This window comes from Dermacentor variabilis, chromosome 3 (assembly GCF_050947875.1).
Source record: "Dermacentor variabilis isolate Ectoservices chromosome 3, ASM5094787v1, whole genome shotgun sequence".
In the NCBI taxonomy this organism is placed as follows: Eukaryota; Metazoa; Arthropoda; class Arachnida; order Ixodida; family Ixodidae; genus Dermacentor; species Dermacentor variabilis.
Genome location: NC_134570.1, coordinates 86,104,973 through 86,120,931, shown reverse-complemented (window position 1 = coordinate 86,120,931; position 15,959 = coordinate 86,104,973).

The following is a 15,959-nucleotide window of genomic DNA, read 5'->3' as shown; positions in this document are numbered from 1 at the left end:
CGAGCATTTGATTGGTTTCTTCAGAAAACCCTGCGTTTGACCGCCCGATGTTTGCGTCGGCGGTTACGCAAATTTGACGTCAGGGGATTGGAAAAAAACATAGAATAGTTTTCGGTTATACGGCCCCATTATACCGTTTCAAGACCTCGGAACGTCACGAATGCGCTCATTTTATGCACTCATGACATGGTGCCTCCTCCTCCCCATTGCTTGCGTCGTGACGTACTCGATGACGCACGCACTAGGCCACACCTTTAGTCAGCGAGATGGCTGCGACGTGACGTATGCAATGACGGGCGCATAGGCAGACCTGCAGTCAGCCAGATCTGTGCTCATCTTGCAACGCTGACGCTTCGGTTCGATTCCTTCCCAGACCGAATTGTATATTTTCTCTTCAAAGGCATAAATTTCTTTATGGCAGCCTCCCTCAGAACTATGATATCAATCGGGGCATTTTTACGAGTTCTTGCTCGCTGTGCCTTAGTCCATTTCTAGTACCATTTTTCGGTCAGGCCGACAAGAAATTTTCGAGTAATGGGGCGTGGAATGCTTTCGCACTAAAATGACAATACTGGAAAAGCTAATTTTGGCACGAGCCACGGCTTGCGATCGGCTCTCAGTTAGAAAGCTGTACGTTGTGAAAAAATATTTTAGGCTTCAATAGATTGCTGTGCAAATGAATTTCTTGAGTATTTCAGCTTCAATGTATTCTTTTTTCTTGGGGGGGGGGGGGCTTTGTTAAAGGATGCCTGAAACAGTTCTGAAAAATTTCGTAGACGCGTAGGGTGCAGGTACAATAAAACATTCGTATTACAATTTGTGTAAAGCGTCTCATATTAGTAGAGCTCCAGACGATTTCAAGTTATCCTCCTCCGTAGCCAAGACTTTTCTCCTCAACTCGTTCGCCAAGGGGTCCTTCACCTTCACTGGCTGTCTGTCATCTTGGGACGTCATGCCGCCTACTTTCGGTCTACTTGGAGCCAGCGCGTGAAGCCTCTCCGACCTCTCCGTCAGCCGCCTGGAAGTCGATTCGAAGCGAGAGCTATCAAATCAGCGTGCGTTGGGAGCATTTCGTCGCAGCGCCAAACATGTCCCGTATTCCGGCAGCCGCAGGCGAGCTCACTGTTTTGACGGATGCGTGGAGCCGTAAACTAAAGCCTCTCAATGCTACTAAGGCGGTGATAAAAGAGCTTTAGCGTAGACGTACGTGATCGGCCTGATCGGTCTGCATGGTCGAGTTGGTGGCCCAGAGTTTAACCAGCCAAACTCAAAGCTAATATTGGTTCAACTAGGTGTAAAACATTTTCAACATTTAGAAGAACATCGTGTTCGCAATTATGCTCCTGCAAAAATTCTACACCAGCAGCAAAGTAGAATACATTTCGTTTCTGCTATATTAGTTCTGTGTTTGGTTGAGATCTGTGCCACCAGGTGGCTGCACCGTGCGAGCCGCTCACATTTGCGCCTCCGCTCATATGGTAAAACGCCCAGTCCGCTTGTGCTTGCGTCTGCGTCTACCTGAATACCAAACACGCGTAACACTGTTGCTATAGCAATCTTTAGGCCTGAAGTGACGGTTGCTAATGCGTAGATGGTGGCGCCGATGGGATACCGACACTGTAGCTGCTCCATCCCCTTGTTTGTTTTGCAGATGAAGACGACCTCGGAGCTTGAAACGTCGCCGATCGCAACGTTTGCAGACCACAACGCAAGTGCGAACCATGGTGCTCGCGTAATGAAGATCAGGACCAACACAGATCAAGCAGCGCACGTCAACACAGCGCACGTTCTAACGCAGGCAATAGACACTTTCTGCGTGCCGCAAGTGCTTGAAAGTAGTGATAAATTGTCATCGTTAATTTTCTTTCTCATACGTTGTTTTTATAGAAACATGTTAACTAACATTTCAACTAATGCGAACCACACTTGTTCACCTTAAAGTTGGAAAAATTAACGATAACCTGACTTGGGCTGCCAATAGGATAGCTGGTTCTACCGGCATCATATGGTCAGCACCCGTCACTCAGGCGAATGCCGTGCTGCGATCGGTAGCGATGTGCATTTTTGAAACCTTAACTTCCACGTTTAACTTGGAACGCATAGATGCGCCAATGAATGATCACGAAGACATATCCTATCCACTCAGTACACTCGTACCAAAGCATCAAACTGATTTCGGGTTAACTTTAAGAAAAAATTTACCTGGAGGTTTTGTGGCTCAAAATAGTCCACTATTTCACATGCATGGTTCCTTTATATCTAAGACCATTCCCCAGCTACTATGTGTTTGGTATGTCGCTGCTACAAATCGTGGCCTTCGTTTTGTTGTTCAATTAGTTCGGTACTTTGTATTTCTTAAGCGCCATAAATTTTCCTTCCCTCCGAGCGAGGAGAAGACAGCAAATACTCATATAGTTGTAATATTCTTGCCTTTCTCTTCTCTCTCGAACCTTCTGGATAAATCAGCGCCCACCTTCAATGTCATTGCACTACATGCACCATGCACATATTGTAATAACCGATTGCATCGGCTGAGTAGCTGTGGTGTTCCGTGGTATTTTCCCGTTGTCATAGGTCCAATTTCCGGCTGCGGCGCATCATGTACTTTAGCTCGGTCTGGTGGGAGGCTTGGTGTATCAACGGTTACGTGTGTGGAGCCGTCTGTAGTTAGGATGGTACGTTATTGTAGTTGTGGTCGAATCTGCATGACAAGGTATGCTAGCAAAAAATTTACTTGAGAAGGTACCCTACATCACGCTCTCTTTAGGAGGTAGATGATTTGTTGGTTGGAGGTATTTAAAGTAACTATTCAGCTAAAAAGCAGCTTTTCCGCTCTGCTGATTTCATAAAGTGGCTCGGGCTGCATACTCCTAACAGGCACGTTCAACCTGTGGAAGCTCGCGTGGGGATGATAAGTTGTCTATCTGGGCACGTCCCAATTCGAAAGGTCCTAATTGAAAGAAAATTGTTCTTCGTCCTAAGTGGGTGTTCTGAATACCTTCTAGGCAGCATGGGTGAATCACCATTCGATTCTACATGAGAGTGGATAAGGTGGTGAGCTACTAGTGATTACTATAAATTTAGCGTTTTAAGAATGCTATATATTGTGCTAAGCTCAAAAAGTTCAAAGGGGTGTGTTTTCGTACAACAACTGTGCTGAACATTGCGTGGATGTTCGGCCCGTGCTTGTGCGTAACCTACATCGGTTGTCTCCTTTATGCCACTTAATTAAAATTGTCTCGAAAAGAACAATGACTTAAATCGTAGTTGCCAATCATGAGAAGGTATTTAGGGCGAGAAAATAAAACAAGTGATATTCAGTTTTTACATGGTTGCGTTCGCAGCTCTTCTGCAGTAGTTGACTCTCGCTGGCTAGAGAGACCTCTAGTGTAGATGGTAGGTGAAGCAAGATGATAAAATAGAGCAAGTACTTTCTTTTAGGAGAATATTATTATTTGACAATTTCATTGCAGTTTGCTCATGCTTTCTGGTTCTTCTGCGACATCAAATTGTTCTTGTCAATGCACATAGTGCCCAGCCATCTGTTGAACAGGAAAATATACTGGCGATACATGCTCAACGTTAAGGCTGATTGAAAACTGGTATCTTCCTGTGTAGTGATGCGTCAGTGCTCCATGGTCGTTCTACGACGTAGTGACTTGTGTCCACAGGTTGAGTTCTTTAAAGGTGGAAGCTTCCGCTGTAGAATACTTCTTGCCGGAAAAACACAGCTTGTAGGAAGGGGAGAGGTAACTTTAAACGTTTCAGTGCTTGCTGTACAAGATTGACGTCGTAACTATGGCCTCGCAGTAACAGGTTTGGGTTTGTTGCGTCGTGATCACAATGTTATAATGACTTGTGGTTGGTACAGACATCCACATGGTGGTTGATCCCTGATAACAGGGATAGTACCCACTGGAGAACACAGCAGTAAAGATATTTTTATATGTGCGTCGCTTTTCAACTGTGAGATGGATGGAAACAGGGCAGGAGCGTTCCGTGACAAGAACCAGCGACTGAAATTAGACTGTGGCACAATATATGGACGACACCAACGATATATTGCTCGTAGTGGGCTTGAGAGTGCGAGTAGTTGCCTATATATATTGTCGCAGCCTAGAATGAGACGGGAAAGCCGGCGTAGAGGACGTATGAAAGCACTTTATCAGAGCAGTCAACGCGACGTCGTTGTCGTCTCTGTTTTTCCACTCGAGCGCTATTTTAGCGTTGTTCTCATCGCCTGGCACATACCCGCGGCGACTACATAGGGTGTGGCATTTGCCCTCCTTTGAAAAAAAAAGGCATCGTCCCGATGCACCAACCACCGAAGACTGTGCACAGACGGCGCAAAGTTGAGGTCATGAGGAAATGTATAGCTTCATACGAAGCACGTGCACAACCTCGGGCAGAGGCCGCGGACGTTTGGAGCAGTTATGGCTGTCGGGGACAACTTCATAATTCACATCGCTGATGCGGCGGAGAACGGTGTACGGGCCGAAGTACCTTCGCAGAAGCTTCTCAGACAGCCCCCGCCGACGAATCGAACTCCAGACCCACACCTGGTCCCTGACGTTGTATGTGACGGGCCTGTGCCGAAGATTGTATTGTCGGGCATCGTATTCCTGTTGTTCTTGGATTCGCAAACACGCAAGCTGCCTGGCTTCCTCTGCGCGTTGCGCAAACTCCTCGGCCCCAGTCTCGTCGTCACCGAACTCGTGGAGCAGCATTGCGTCCAACATTGTTGTCACTTCACGTCCGTAAACGAGGTTGAAAGGCGTCACGCGTGTTATCTCTTGGCGAGCCGTGTTATACGCAAATGTAACATATGGTAAAATCTCGTCCCGGTTCTTCGGGTCGACGACAATATACACACTCATCATGTCTGCCAGAGTCTTATTCATACGTTCTGTCAGCCCATTGGTTTGGCGATGAGAAGGCGTGGTCTTTCGGTGAGTGGTACCACTTAGTCGCAACACGGTATCGAGAAGAGCAACCGTGAACGCAGATCCTCTGTATGTTATGACCACTGCGGGAGTGACATGCCTTAGGACGACAGCTTCGACGAAAAATTGCGCTGCTTCGGCTGCTGTTCCACGTTGATAGCACCTGTTTCGGCGTATCGAGTAAGGTAATCCGTGACGATGATTATCCATATTTCCGGCAGTAGACAGTGGAAACGGACCTAAAAGGTCCATGCCAATTTGTTCGAACGGCACTTGCGGTATTTGAACAAGATGCAGCAGTCCAGTTGGCCTGCCGGGTAGGGCTTTGCGGCGGTGGCAATCCAGGCATGTCTGTGTGCAACGTTTTACGATCGACGCAAGTCTTGGCCAATAGTATTTTAGCCTAATTCTTGCCAATGTACGGGTGTATCCCAAGTGACCAGCGGTCGGCTCGTTGTGACAGACTGTAGGACTTCGTCGCGAAGAGATGCGGGAATGACGAGTAGATAGCTGCTACCATTAGGTAAAAAATTCTTTTTATAGAGAACGTCATGGCGTAAGCAAAACGAAGGCAGCCCTCTCGCGAATAACCTCTGCACGCTGCTTCTTTTCCGCTCTAAGTAATCGAAAAGAGGAACCAGTTCTGCGTCCTCGCTTTGGTGGCGTCAAATGTCGACAGTATCTAGCACGCCTAAAAAACCCGCGTCATCATCGTCGTGGACTGTAGTCTCAACAGGAGACCGAGAGAGGCAGTAGGCGTCGGTGTGTTGTTTCCCCGATTTGTACACAACCGTGAAGTCGAACTCTTGGAGCCGGACCCTCCAGCGCGCAAGCCGACAAGCTGGATCCTTTAAATTACTCAGCCAGCAAAGTGCATGATGATCACTGACAACGGTGAAACTCCGACCACGACCAAACAAATATGGCCGAAATTTCAGGATGGCCCACACCAGTGCGAGACATTCTTTTTCTGTAGTGGAGTAGTTAGCCTCCGTCCTTGATAGCGTCCTGCTGGCGTAAGCAATCACTCTTTCGGTGTCATTCTGCCGCTGTAGAAACACTGAACCAAGGCCGATATTACTAGCGTCGGTATGAAGAATCGTAGGAGCGTCTTCATCAAAGTGTGCGAGGACGGGAGGCGCCTGCAGCCGTTGTCACTTGTAACTAAATTTGCTTTTGCTCTAATTCATTGTTTATAATGAAACCTACGAATATTGTAGTGTCCTTTTGTTTCTACTTTTTACCAATTTATTTTGAATTTTGTTTGCGATTGTCTCAGGAGGCGAACCGGAAGTGCTACGCATGAAACAACAGTGTCACTCGAAACTCGTGCCACTAAGAATTCGACAGACACTTAAGACTGCTTACGTGTGGGAATGCGAAAGCATGGGCGCTATAGCGTAAAGCTATTCCAAACTCTTCTATTCCAATTCTGCAATCAGCCTACCACGATTGGTCAAAAACATTTTTTGGACCACTCCCATATCACCTGTCTGTCACGCGACGTTACGAAAACCGCGATAACTCCCCATCTGATATGACGTGTACACACTGATTTTGTATAATTTGACCGAACACAACAAAAATAGTCATTTCTGATTCGGCGCCTTTTTGCCATTAGCCCTCGGCTATAGGTCAAAAGTTTTCGGGCTGCACCCACTTCACCTGCCTCCCACGCGACGTCACAAACCCGCAAAAACTTACCGCGTCAAACTGACGCGTACGCGTTAAAGATTCGGTAATATGTCGAATAAAACTGAATTTTCTTCTGAATAGCCGCAGGTTGCCCCATTCCGAAAGGAATAAAAGATGGCCGCCGCCGATCGCTCCGGCACTGGCTACTCGCCTCTACCGAAGGTCATGGGTTTATTTGCGTGCAATAGAACTTTTTGCGTGGCCGTGTAACGTTTTAGAGAACTTTCGGTACGTTTATGACTTCGTTTTGCCGACTCTTCTTTGCTTAGTGTACGTTTTAGCGTCATTCTTAAGGTTCCGTTGCATGCCGCAGCAATTGTCGACGAGTCACCGCAAGCTAAGTAAGAGAAAGCGGACCAATCGCAGACGCCGGCACCACCCTCTTCCGCCGGTTGTCGATATACAGTGCAGTGTCTCGGCGCTATCGAATCCCTATACACCTGAGTATGCTCATCGCCCCTTGTGAGCCAATTAGATAAGACGAGCCGCTCAGGACGGGCAATGTTATTCGTTTTTCAAGCAAACAAAAGTGACCTCCTATACACGAGGCGAGCATTTGATTGGTTTCTTCAGAAAACCCTGCGTTTGACCGCCCGATGTTTGCGTCGGCGGTTACGCAAACTTGACGTCAGGGGATTGCAAAAAAACATAGAATAGTTTTAGGTTATACGGCCCCATTATACCGTTTCAAGACCTCGGAACGTCACGAATGCGCTCATTTTATGCACTCATGACATGGTGCCTCCTCCTCCCCATTGCTTGCGTCGTGACGTACTCGATGACGCACGCAGTAGCCCACACCTTTAGTCAGCGAGATGGCTGCGACGTGACGTATGCAATGACGGTCGCATAGGCAGACCTGCAGTCAGCCAGATCTGTGCTCATCTTGCAACCCTGACGCTTCGGTTCGATTCCTTCCCAGACCGAATTGTATATTTTCTCTTCAAAGGCATAAATTTCTTTATGGCAGCCTCCCTCAGAACTATGATATCAATCGGGGCATTTTTACGAGTTCTTGCTCGCTGTGCCTTAGTCCATTTCTAGTACCATTTTTCGGTCAGGCCGACAAGAAATTTTCGAGTAATGGAGCGTGGAATGCTTTCGCACTAAAATGACAATACTGGAAAAGCTAATTCTGGCACGAGCCACGGCTTGCGATCGGCTCTCAGTTAGAAAGCTGTACGTTGTGAAAAAATATTTTAGGCTTCAATAGATTGCTGTGCAAATGAATTTCTTGAGTATTTCAGCTTCAATGTATTCTTTTTTCTTGGGGGGGGGGGCTTTGTTAAAGGATGCCTGAAACAGTTCTGAAAAATTTCGTAGACGCGTAGGGTGCAGGTACAATAAAACATTCGTATTACAATTTGTGTAAAGCGTCTCATATTAGTAGAGCTCCAGACGATTACAAGTTATCCTCCTCCGTAGCCAAGACTTTTCTCCTCAACTCGTTCGCCAAGGGGTCCTTCACCTTCACTGGCTGTCTGTCATCTTGGGACGTCATGCCGCCTACTTTCGGTCTACTTGGAGCCAGCGCGTGAAGCCTCTCCGACCTCTCCGTCAGCCGCCTGGAAGTCGATTCGAAGCGAGAGCTATCAAATCAGCGTGCGTTGGGAGCATTTCGTCGCAGCGCCAAACATGTCCCGTATTCCGGCAGCCGCAGGCGAGCTCAGTGTTTTGACGGATGCGTGGAGCCGTAAACTAAAGCCTCTCAATGCTACTAAGGCGGCGATAAAAGAGCTTTAGCGTAGACGTACGTGATCGGCCTGATCGGTCTGCATGGTCGAGTTGGTGGCCCAGAGTTTAACCAGCCAAACTCAAAGCTAATATTGGTTCAACTAGGTGTAAAACATTTTCAACGTTTAGAAGAACATCGTGTTCGCAATTATGCTCCTGCAAAAATTCTACACCAGCAGCAAAGTAGAATACATTTCGTTTCTGCTATATTAGTTCTGTGTTTGGTTGAGATCTGTGCCACCAGGTGGCTTCACCGTGCGAGCCGCTCACGTTTGCGCCTCCGCTCATATGGTAAAACGCCCAGTCCGCTTGTGCTTGCGTCTGCGTCTACCTGAATACCAAACACGCGTAACACTGTTGCTATAGCAATCTTTAGGCCTGAAGTGACGGTTGCTAATGCGTAGATGGTGGCGCCGATCGGATACCGACACTGTAGCTGCTCCATCCCCATGTTTGTTTTGCAGATGAAGACGACCTCGGAGCTTGAAACGTCGCCGATCGCTACGTTTGCAGACCACAACGCAAGTGCGAACCATGGTGCTCGCGTAATGAAGATCAGGACCAACACAGATCAAGCAGCGCACGTCAACACAGCGCACGTTCTAACGCAGGCAATAGACACTTTCTGCGTGCCGCAAATGCTTGAAAGTAGTGATAAATTGTCATCGTTAATTTTCTTTCTCATACGTTGTTTTTATAGAAACATGTTAACTAACATTTCAACTAATGCGAACCACACTTGTTCACCTTAAAGTTGGAAAAATTAACGATAACCTGACTTGGGCTGCCAATAGGATAGCTGGTTCTACCGGCATCATATGGTCAGCACCCGTCACTCAGGCGAATGCCGTGCTGCGATCGGTAGCGATGTGCATTTTTGAAACCTTAACTTCCACGTGTAACTTGGAACACATAGATGCGCCAATGAATGATCACGAAGACATATCCTATCCACTCAGTACACTCGTACCAAAGCATCAAACTCATTTCGGGTTAACTTTAAGAAAAAATTTACCTGGAGGTTTTGTGGCTCAAAATAGTCCACTATTTCACATGCATGGTTCCTTTATATCTAAGACCATTCCCCAGCTACTATGTGTTTGGTATGTCGCTGCTACAAATCGTGGCCTTCGTTTTGTTGTTCAATTAGTTCGGTACTTTGTCTTTCTTAAGCGCCATAAATTTTCGTTCCCTCCGAGCGAGGAGAAGACAGCAAATACTCATATAGTTGTAATATTCTTGCCTTTCTCTTCTCTCTCGAACCTTCTGGATAAATCAGCGCCCACCTTCAATGTCATTGCACTACATGCACCATGCACATATTGTAATAACCGATTGCATCGGCTGAGTAGCTGTGGTGTTCCGTGGTATTTTCCCGTTGTCATAGGTCCAATTTCCGGCTGCGGCGCATCATGTACTTTAGCTCGGTCTGGTGGGAGGCTTGGTGTATCAACGGTTACGTGTGTGGAGCCGTCTGTAGTTAGGATGGTACGTTATTGTAGTTGTGGTCGAATCTGCATGACAAGGTATGCTAGCAAAAAATTTACTTGAGAAGGTACCCTACATCACGCTCTCTTTAGGAGGTAGATGATTTGTTGGTTGGAGGTATTTAAAGTAACTATTCAGCTAAAAAGCAGCTTTTCCGCTCTGCTGATTTCATAATGTGGCTCGGGCTGCATACTCCTAACAGGCACGTTCAACCTGTGGAAGCTCGCGTGGGGATGATAAGTTGTCTATCTGGGCACATCCCAATTCGAAAGGTCCTAATTGAAAGAAAATTGTTCTTCGTCCTAAGTGGGTGTTCTGAATACCTTCTAGGCAGCATGGGTGAATCACCATTCGATTCTACATGAGAGTGGATAAGGTGGTGAGCTACTAGTGATTACTATAAATTTAGCGTTTTAAGAATGCTATATATTGTGCTAAGCTCAAAAAGTTCAAAGGGGTGTGTTTTCGTACAACAACTGTGCTGAACATTGCGTGGATGTTCGGCCCGTGCTTGTGCGTAACCTACATCGGTTGTCTCCTTTATGCCACTTAATTAAAATTGTCTCGAAAAGAACAATGACTTAAATCGTAGTTGCCAATCATGAGAAGGTATTTAGGGCGAGAAATTAAAACAAGTGATATTCAGTTTTTACATGGTTGCGTTCGCAGCTCTTCTGCAGTAGTTGACTCTCGCTGGCTAGAGAGACCTCTAGTGTAGATGGTAGGTGAAGCAAGATGATAAAATAGGGCAAGTACTTTCTTTTAGGAGAATATTATTATTTGACAATTTCATTGCAGTTTGCTCATGCTTTCTGGTTCTTCTGCGACATCAAATTGTTCTTGTCAATGCACATAGTGCCCAGCCATCTGTTGAACAGGAAAATATACTGGCGATACATGCTCAACGTTAAGGCTGATTGAAAACTGGTATCTTCCTGTGTCGTGATGCGTCAGTGCTCCATGGTCGTTCTACGACGTAGTGACTTGTGTCCACAGGTTGAGTTCTTTAAAGGTGGAAGCTTCCGCTGTAGAATACTTCTTGCCGGAAAAACACAGCTTGTAGGAAGGGGAGAGGTAACTTTAAACGTTTCAGTGCTTGCTGTACAAGATTGACGTCGTAACTATGGCCTCGCAGTAACAGGTTTGGGTTTGTTGCGTCGTGATCACAATGTTATAATGACTTGTGGTTGGTACAGACATCCACATGGTGGTTGATCCCTGATAACAGGGATAGTACCCACTGGAGAACACAGCAGTAAAGATATTTTTATATGTGCGTCGCTTTTCAACTGTGAGATGGATGGAAACAGGGCAGGAGCGTTCCGTGACAAGAACCAGCGACTGAAATTAGACTGCGGCACAATATATGGACGACACCAACGATATATTGCTCGTAGTGGGCTTGAGAGTGCGAGTAGTTGCCTATATATATTGTCGCAGCCTAGAATGAGACGGGAAAGCCGGCGTAGAGGACGTATGAAAGCACTTTATCAGAGCAGTCAACGCGACGTCGTTGTCGTCTCTGTTTTTCCACTCGCGCGCTATTTTAGCGTTGTTCTCATCGCCTGGCACATACCCGCGGCGACTACATAGGGTGTGGCATTTGCCCTCCCTTTGAAAAAAAAAGGCATCGTCCCGATGCACCAACCACCGAAGACTGTGCACAGACGGCGCAAAGTTGAGGTCATGAGGAAATGTATAGCTTCATACGAAGCACGTGCACAACCTCGGGCAGATGCCGCGGACGTTTGGAGCAGTTATGGCTGTCGGGGACAACTTCATAATTCACATCGCTGATGCGGCGGAGAACGGTGTACGGGCCGAAGTACCTCCGCAGAAGCTTCTCAGACAGCCCCCGCCGACGAATCGAACTCCAGACCCACACCTGGTCACTGACGTTGTATGTGACGGGCCTGTGCCGAAGATTGTATTGTCGGGCATCGTATTCCTGTTGTTCTTGGATTCGCAAACACGCAAGCTGCCTGGCTTCCTCTGCGCGTTGCGCAAACTCCTCGGCCCCAGTCTCGTCGTCACCGAACTCGTGGAGCAGCATTGCGTCCAACATTGTTGTCACTTCACGTCCGTAAACGAGGTTGAAAGGCGTCACGCGTGTTATCTCTTGGCGAGCCGTGTTATACGCAAATGTAACATATGGTAAAATCTCGTCCCGGTTCTTCGGGTCGACGACGATATACACACTCATCATGTCTGCCAGAGTCTTATTCATACGTTCTGTCAGCCCATTGGTTTGGCGATGAGAAGGCGTGGTCTTTCGGTGAGTGGTACCACTTAATCGCAACACGGTATCGAGAAGCGCAACCGTGAACGCAGATCCTCTGTATGTTATGACCACTGCGGGAGTGACATGCCTTAGGACGACAGCTTCGACGAAAAATTGCGCTGCTTCGGCTGCTGTTCCACGTTGATAGCACCTGTTTCGGCGTATCGAGTAAGGTAATCCGTGACGATGATTATCCATATTTCCGGCAGTAGACAGTGGAAACGGACCTAAAAGGTCCATGCCAATTTGTTCGAACGGCACTTGCGGTATTTGAACAAGATGCAGCAGTCCAGCTGGCCTGCCGGGTAGGGCTTTGCGGCGGCGGCAATCCAGGCATGTCTGTGTGCAACGTTTTACGATCGACGCAAGTCTTGGCCAATAGTATTTTAGCCTAATTCTTGCCAATGTACGGGTGTATCCCAAGTGACCAGCGGTCGGCTCGTTGTGACAGACTGTAGGACTTCGTCGCGAAGAGATTCGGGAATGACGAGTAGATAGCTGCTGCCATTAGGTAAAAAATTCTTTTTATAGAGAACGTCATGGCGTAAGCAAAACGAAGGCAGCCCTCTCGCGAATAACCTCTGCACGCTGCTTCTTTTCCGCTCTAAGTAATCGAAAAGAGGAACCAGTTCTGCGTCCTCGCTTTGGTGGCGTCAAACGTTGACAGTATCTAGCACGCCTAAAAAACCCGCGTCATCATCGTCGTGGACTGTAGTCTCAACAGGAGACCGAGAGAGGCAGTAGGCGTCGGTGTGTTGTTTCCCCGATTTGTACACAACCGTGAAGTCGAACTCCTGGAGCCGAACCCTCCAGCGCGCAAGCCGACAAGCTGGATCTTTTAAATTACTCAGCCAGCAAAGTGCATGATGATCACTGACAACGGTGAAACTCCGACCACGACCAAACAAATATCGCCGAAATTTCAGGATGGCCCACACCAGTGCGAGACATTCTTTTTCTGTAGTGGAGTAGTTAGCCTCCGTCCTTGATAGCGTCCTGCTGGCGTAAGCAATCACTCTTTCGGTGTCATTCTGCCGCTGTACAAACACTGAACCAAGGCCGATATTACTAGCGTCGGTATGAAGAATCGTAGGAGCGTCTTCATCAAAGTGTGCGAGGACGGGAGGCGCCTGCAGCCGTTGCCGTAGGTCGTGAAATGCCCGTTGCTGGTCTTCACCCCACACGAAGGGGACATCTTCTCTAGTGAGATGTGTTAATGACCATGCGATGCCATTAACACAACTGTAACGAAAGGAGTGAAAAGACTCGGTGGTTTCACCGGAAGCAGGAGGCATGAAAGTTTTAACAACGTTTAGCTTTGCGGTTAAAACTCAGGCGGAGTTTTAAAAGTACGTGGGGGTGACGTGCAGGCGCGAGACAGCATGCGAGGCAACTGTTGCTGCACAGCAGAAACAGGATTATTTCGGCATCTCAGAACGTTGGCGTGACGAGTAGGACTGTCACTGGCGTTGCTGGCGTTGTACGTCTATTACATTCTACCTCAGTGGAGCACAAAATGATGAAGAAGGAGAAACTTTCTTAAGTGAAAGAGGTGCTCGGTGCCTTTATTCTAGGGCCTCGATGGCCACCACCACCGCTAGTGTTCATCACTCAGGGACAGCCTGATATGAGACTCAAAGTGACGGAAGATTGCCTCCCACAAGACAGATTGATTGGGGACGGGCGTAGGAGATGAGACGGGAGGAAAACCTTGAGCGCTTGAAGGGCACCTAGTGTGTTTCGCTCGGACCACTATTTATTTAGTTCTATTTGGTAACGACCAGCAAATTTTTGTCTAGAAGCTGTCATGGGCCGATCCCGGAAATAATGCAGTCTAGGAAAGTGATAAACCAGCATGCTGGCATGGTACCACAGTGCGGTAGTAGTAGATATACCGCAGGAATCGTGTGGAGTATTAAAAGGGAACCACTCTCTTCTTATTTCTACCTTTTCAAGACAATGCATCTCTGCTCTAAGGTGCACACGCTATCATTTGGAAAGCTTCGATCGGAGGTGGTCACAGACACTGCACGAAGTTCTGAACTGCTCCTTGAAGAAGCGGCACTGGAAGTGCTGGTTGGCTCCAGCGCACGAGAAGGTACGCTGATAAGATAGGCGCCACCCCTACCAGATAATGCTACGTCCTGCCACCCAATAGCCAACTTAATATTCATGCTTAAACATTCTTCAATAATAACCGTGTGGCGCATCATAATATTTAGTGGCAGGAGCATCGAATGACACTTTTATTTTTTGCGCCGCACTTCCGGTTCCTCTATTCGCGACTCGGGACGTAGAAAGTACAGTAGAAAATTCGTGGGTTTCTTTATTGATATATCACAGGATAATTTTAGTAACAAGTTGCGTTACTGAAGTGCCTAGAGTAATTAGAATTAGAAATCACTGATTACCGCACGCCAAAACACAGATCAGATCGTATACTTTAGACACCACATGAACACGACCCTGGCGACATTCCTGGAAACCCAGAAGTAGAAAGTGAAAGTAATGACCTCACTGATGACGTCACACACCAGAAGGTGGCAAGATATTCAACCGGCTAATCAATGAAAATCAATTGCTTGGTTTAAACTTAACATCTGCCTAGCAGAGCGAATGTAACGTTGGTATAATTGCTATCGCAATTATCCTCTCGCCGAAGTTTTTCGATCTGTGTTAAACAGTGGATTTCTTGTTTTCACATCATTTTCTTTGATGGCGGCCGTGTCTTGAAAGCAAGCAGACAGAAACCAATGTGATAACACGTACGAACAATTTGCGATTTTCTCATGTCGTCGCTGTCCACAAATTCACATTAAACATTGAGGACGGCCTGCACTATCACCAAAGATCCGCAAATACACGTCTGTAACCTAGTATTCTGGCTTAGAGTAAGTATGTCCGTTCAAGAAAATGGAACATCGAAACATCGAACAGGAACAAGAAAGTAGCTATCAGAACGCTGCTACCACCATGGCCCCTCTGTAAAATTTGTTTAGAAAATGCCATGGCCTGCCTTCGCTCAACAAACTCATAAGTGTCGAGGTTGTTCCAAACCAGTTATACGAAGTAACATAACTTTGTGCTGTCGTAGAAGAGCATGTCAAGCCAAACAAATGCATCCATTTTGGTGACATGACACATTAAATATGTGCAGTATCTTCTGTGTTTCACAATGGGACGAATAAAAAATAATCTTAAAAGGTTGGTATTATCTTCGATTCTCGGCGAGGAACCGTGGCTGACTGTCCCCATCATGTTATCTTGTGTGCGGTGGAACAATCCTTAAGCACCACACCATTGTCCGCTACCTGAGAACTTTCTTTCACAGAGGCTTCGATCACCTATAAATGCCTTCATAAATAATATTAGAAAGTGATAAAAATAATTTCGGCTGGATAGACTGAAAGACGAGAGTAGGGTAAATCTCATTATGCCTCATATCAGCCCATGATTGAGAATAAGGGTCTGTAGCCAATCAGAAGATGGCGTAGGCTGTAGGTTGTACGTGGAATGTTCTGTCCCACTACCTGCGAACAAACGCCAAAGTGACGCCATCTCGTGCGAATGCCAGGCAATTAGCGCGTTGATAATTGTGTAACGTATGCATAGCGACGAAGCTTCGGTGGACGCTGCGGCATAACCACTTTGGTGTTAAATATTGTAGTTTTCCTTCAATAACTTTCCTAAAGACACGAAAGGCGGACAAACAAAGTTTGAAAGACTGAACTGTGAAAAGTCAGAAATTTTGTTGCGTGATATAGTAAGGTGTATCGATATTTGTAACTATACTTACACGACCATGAGCATTATTGCGA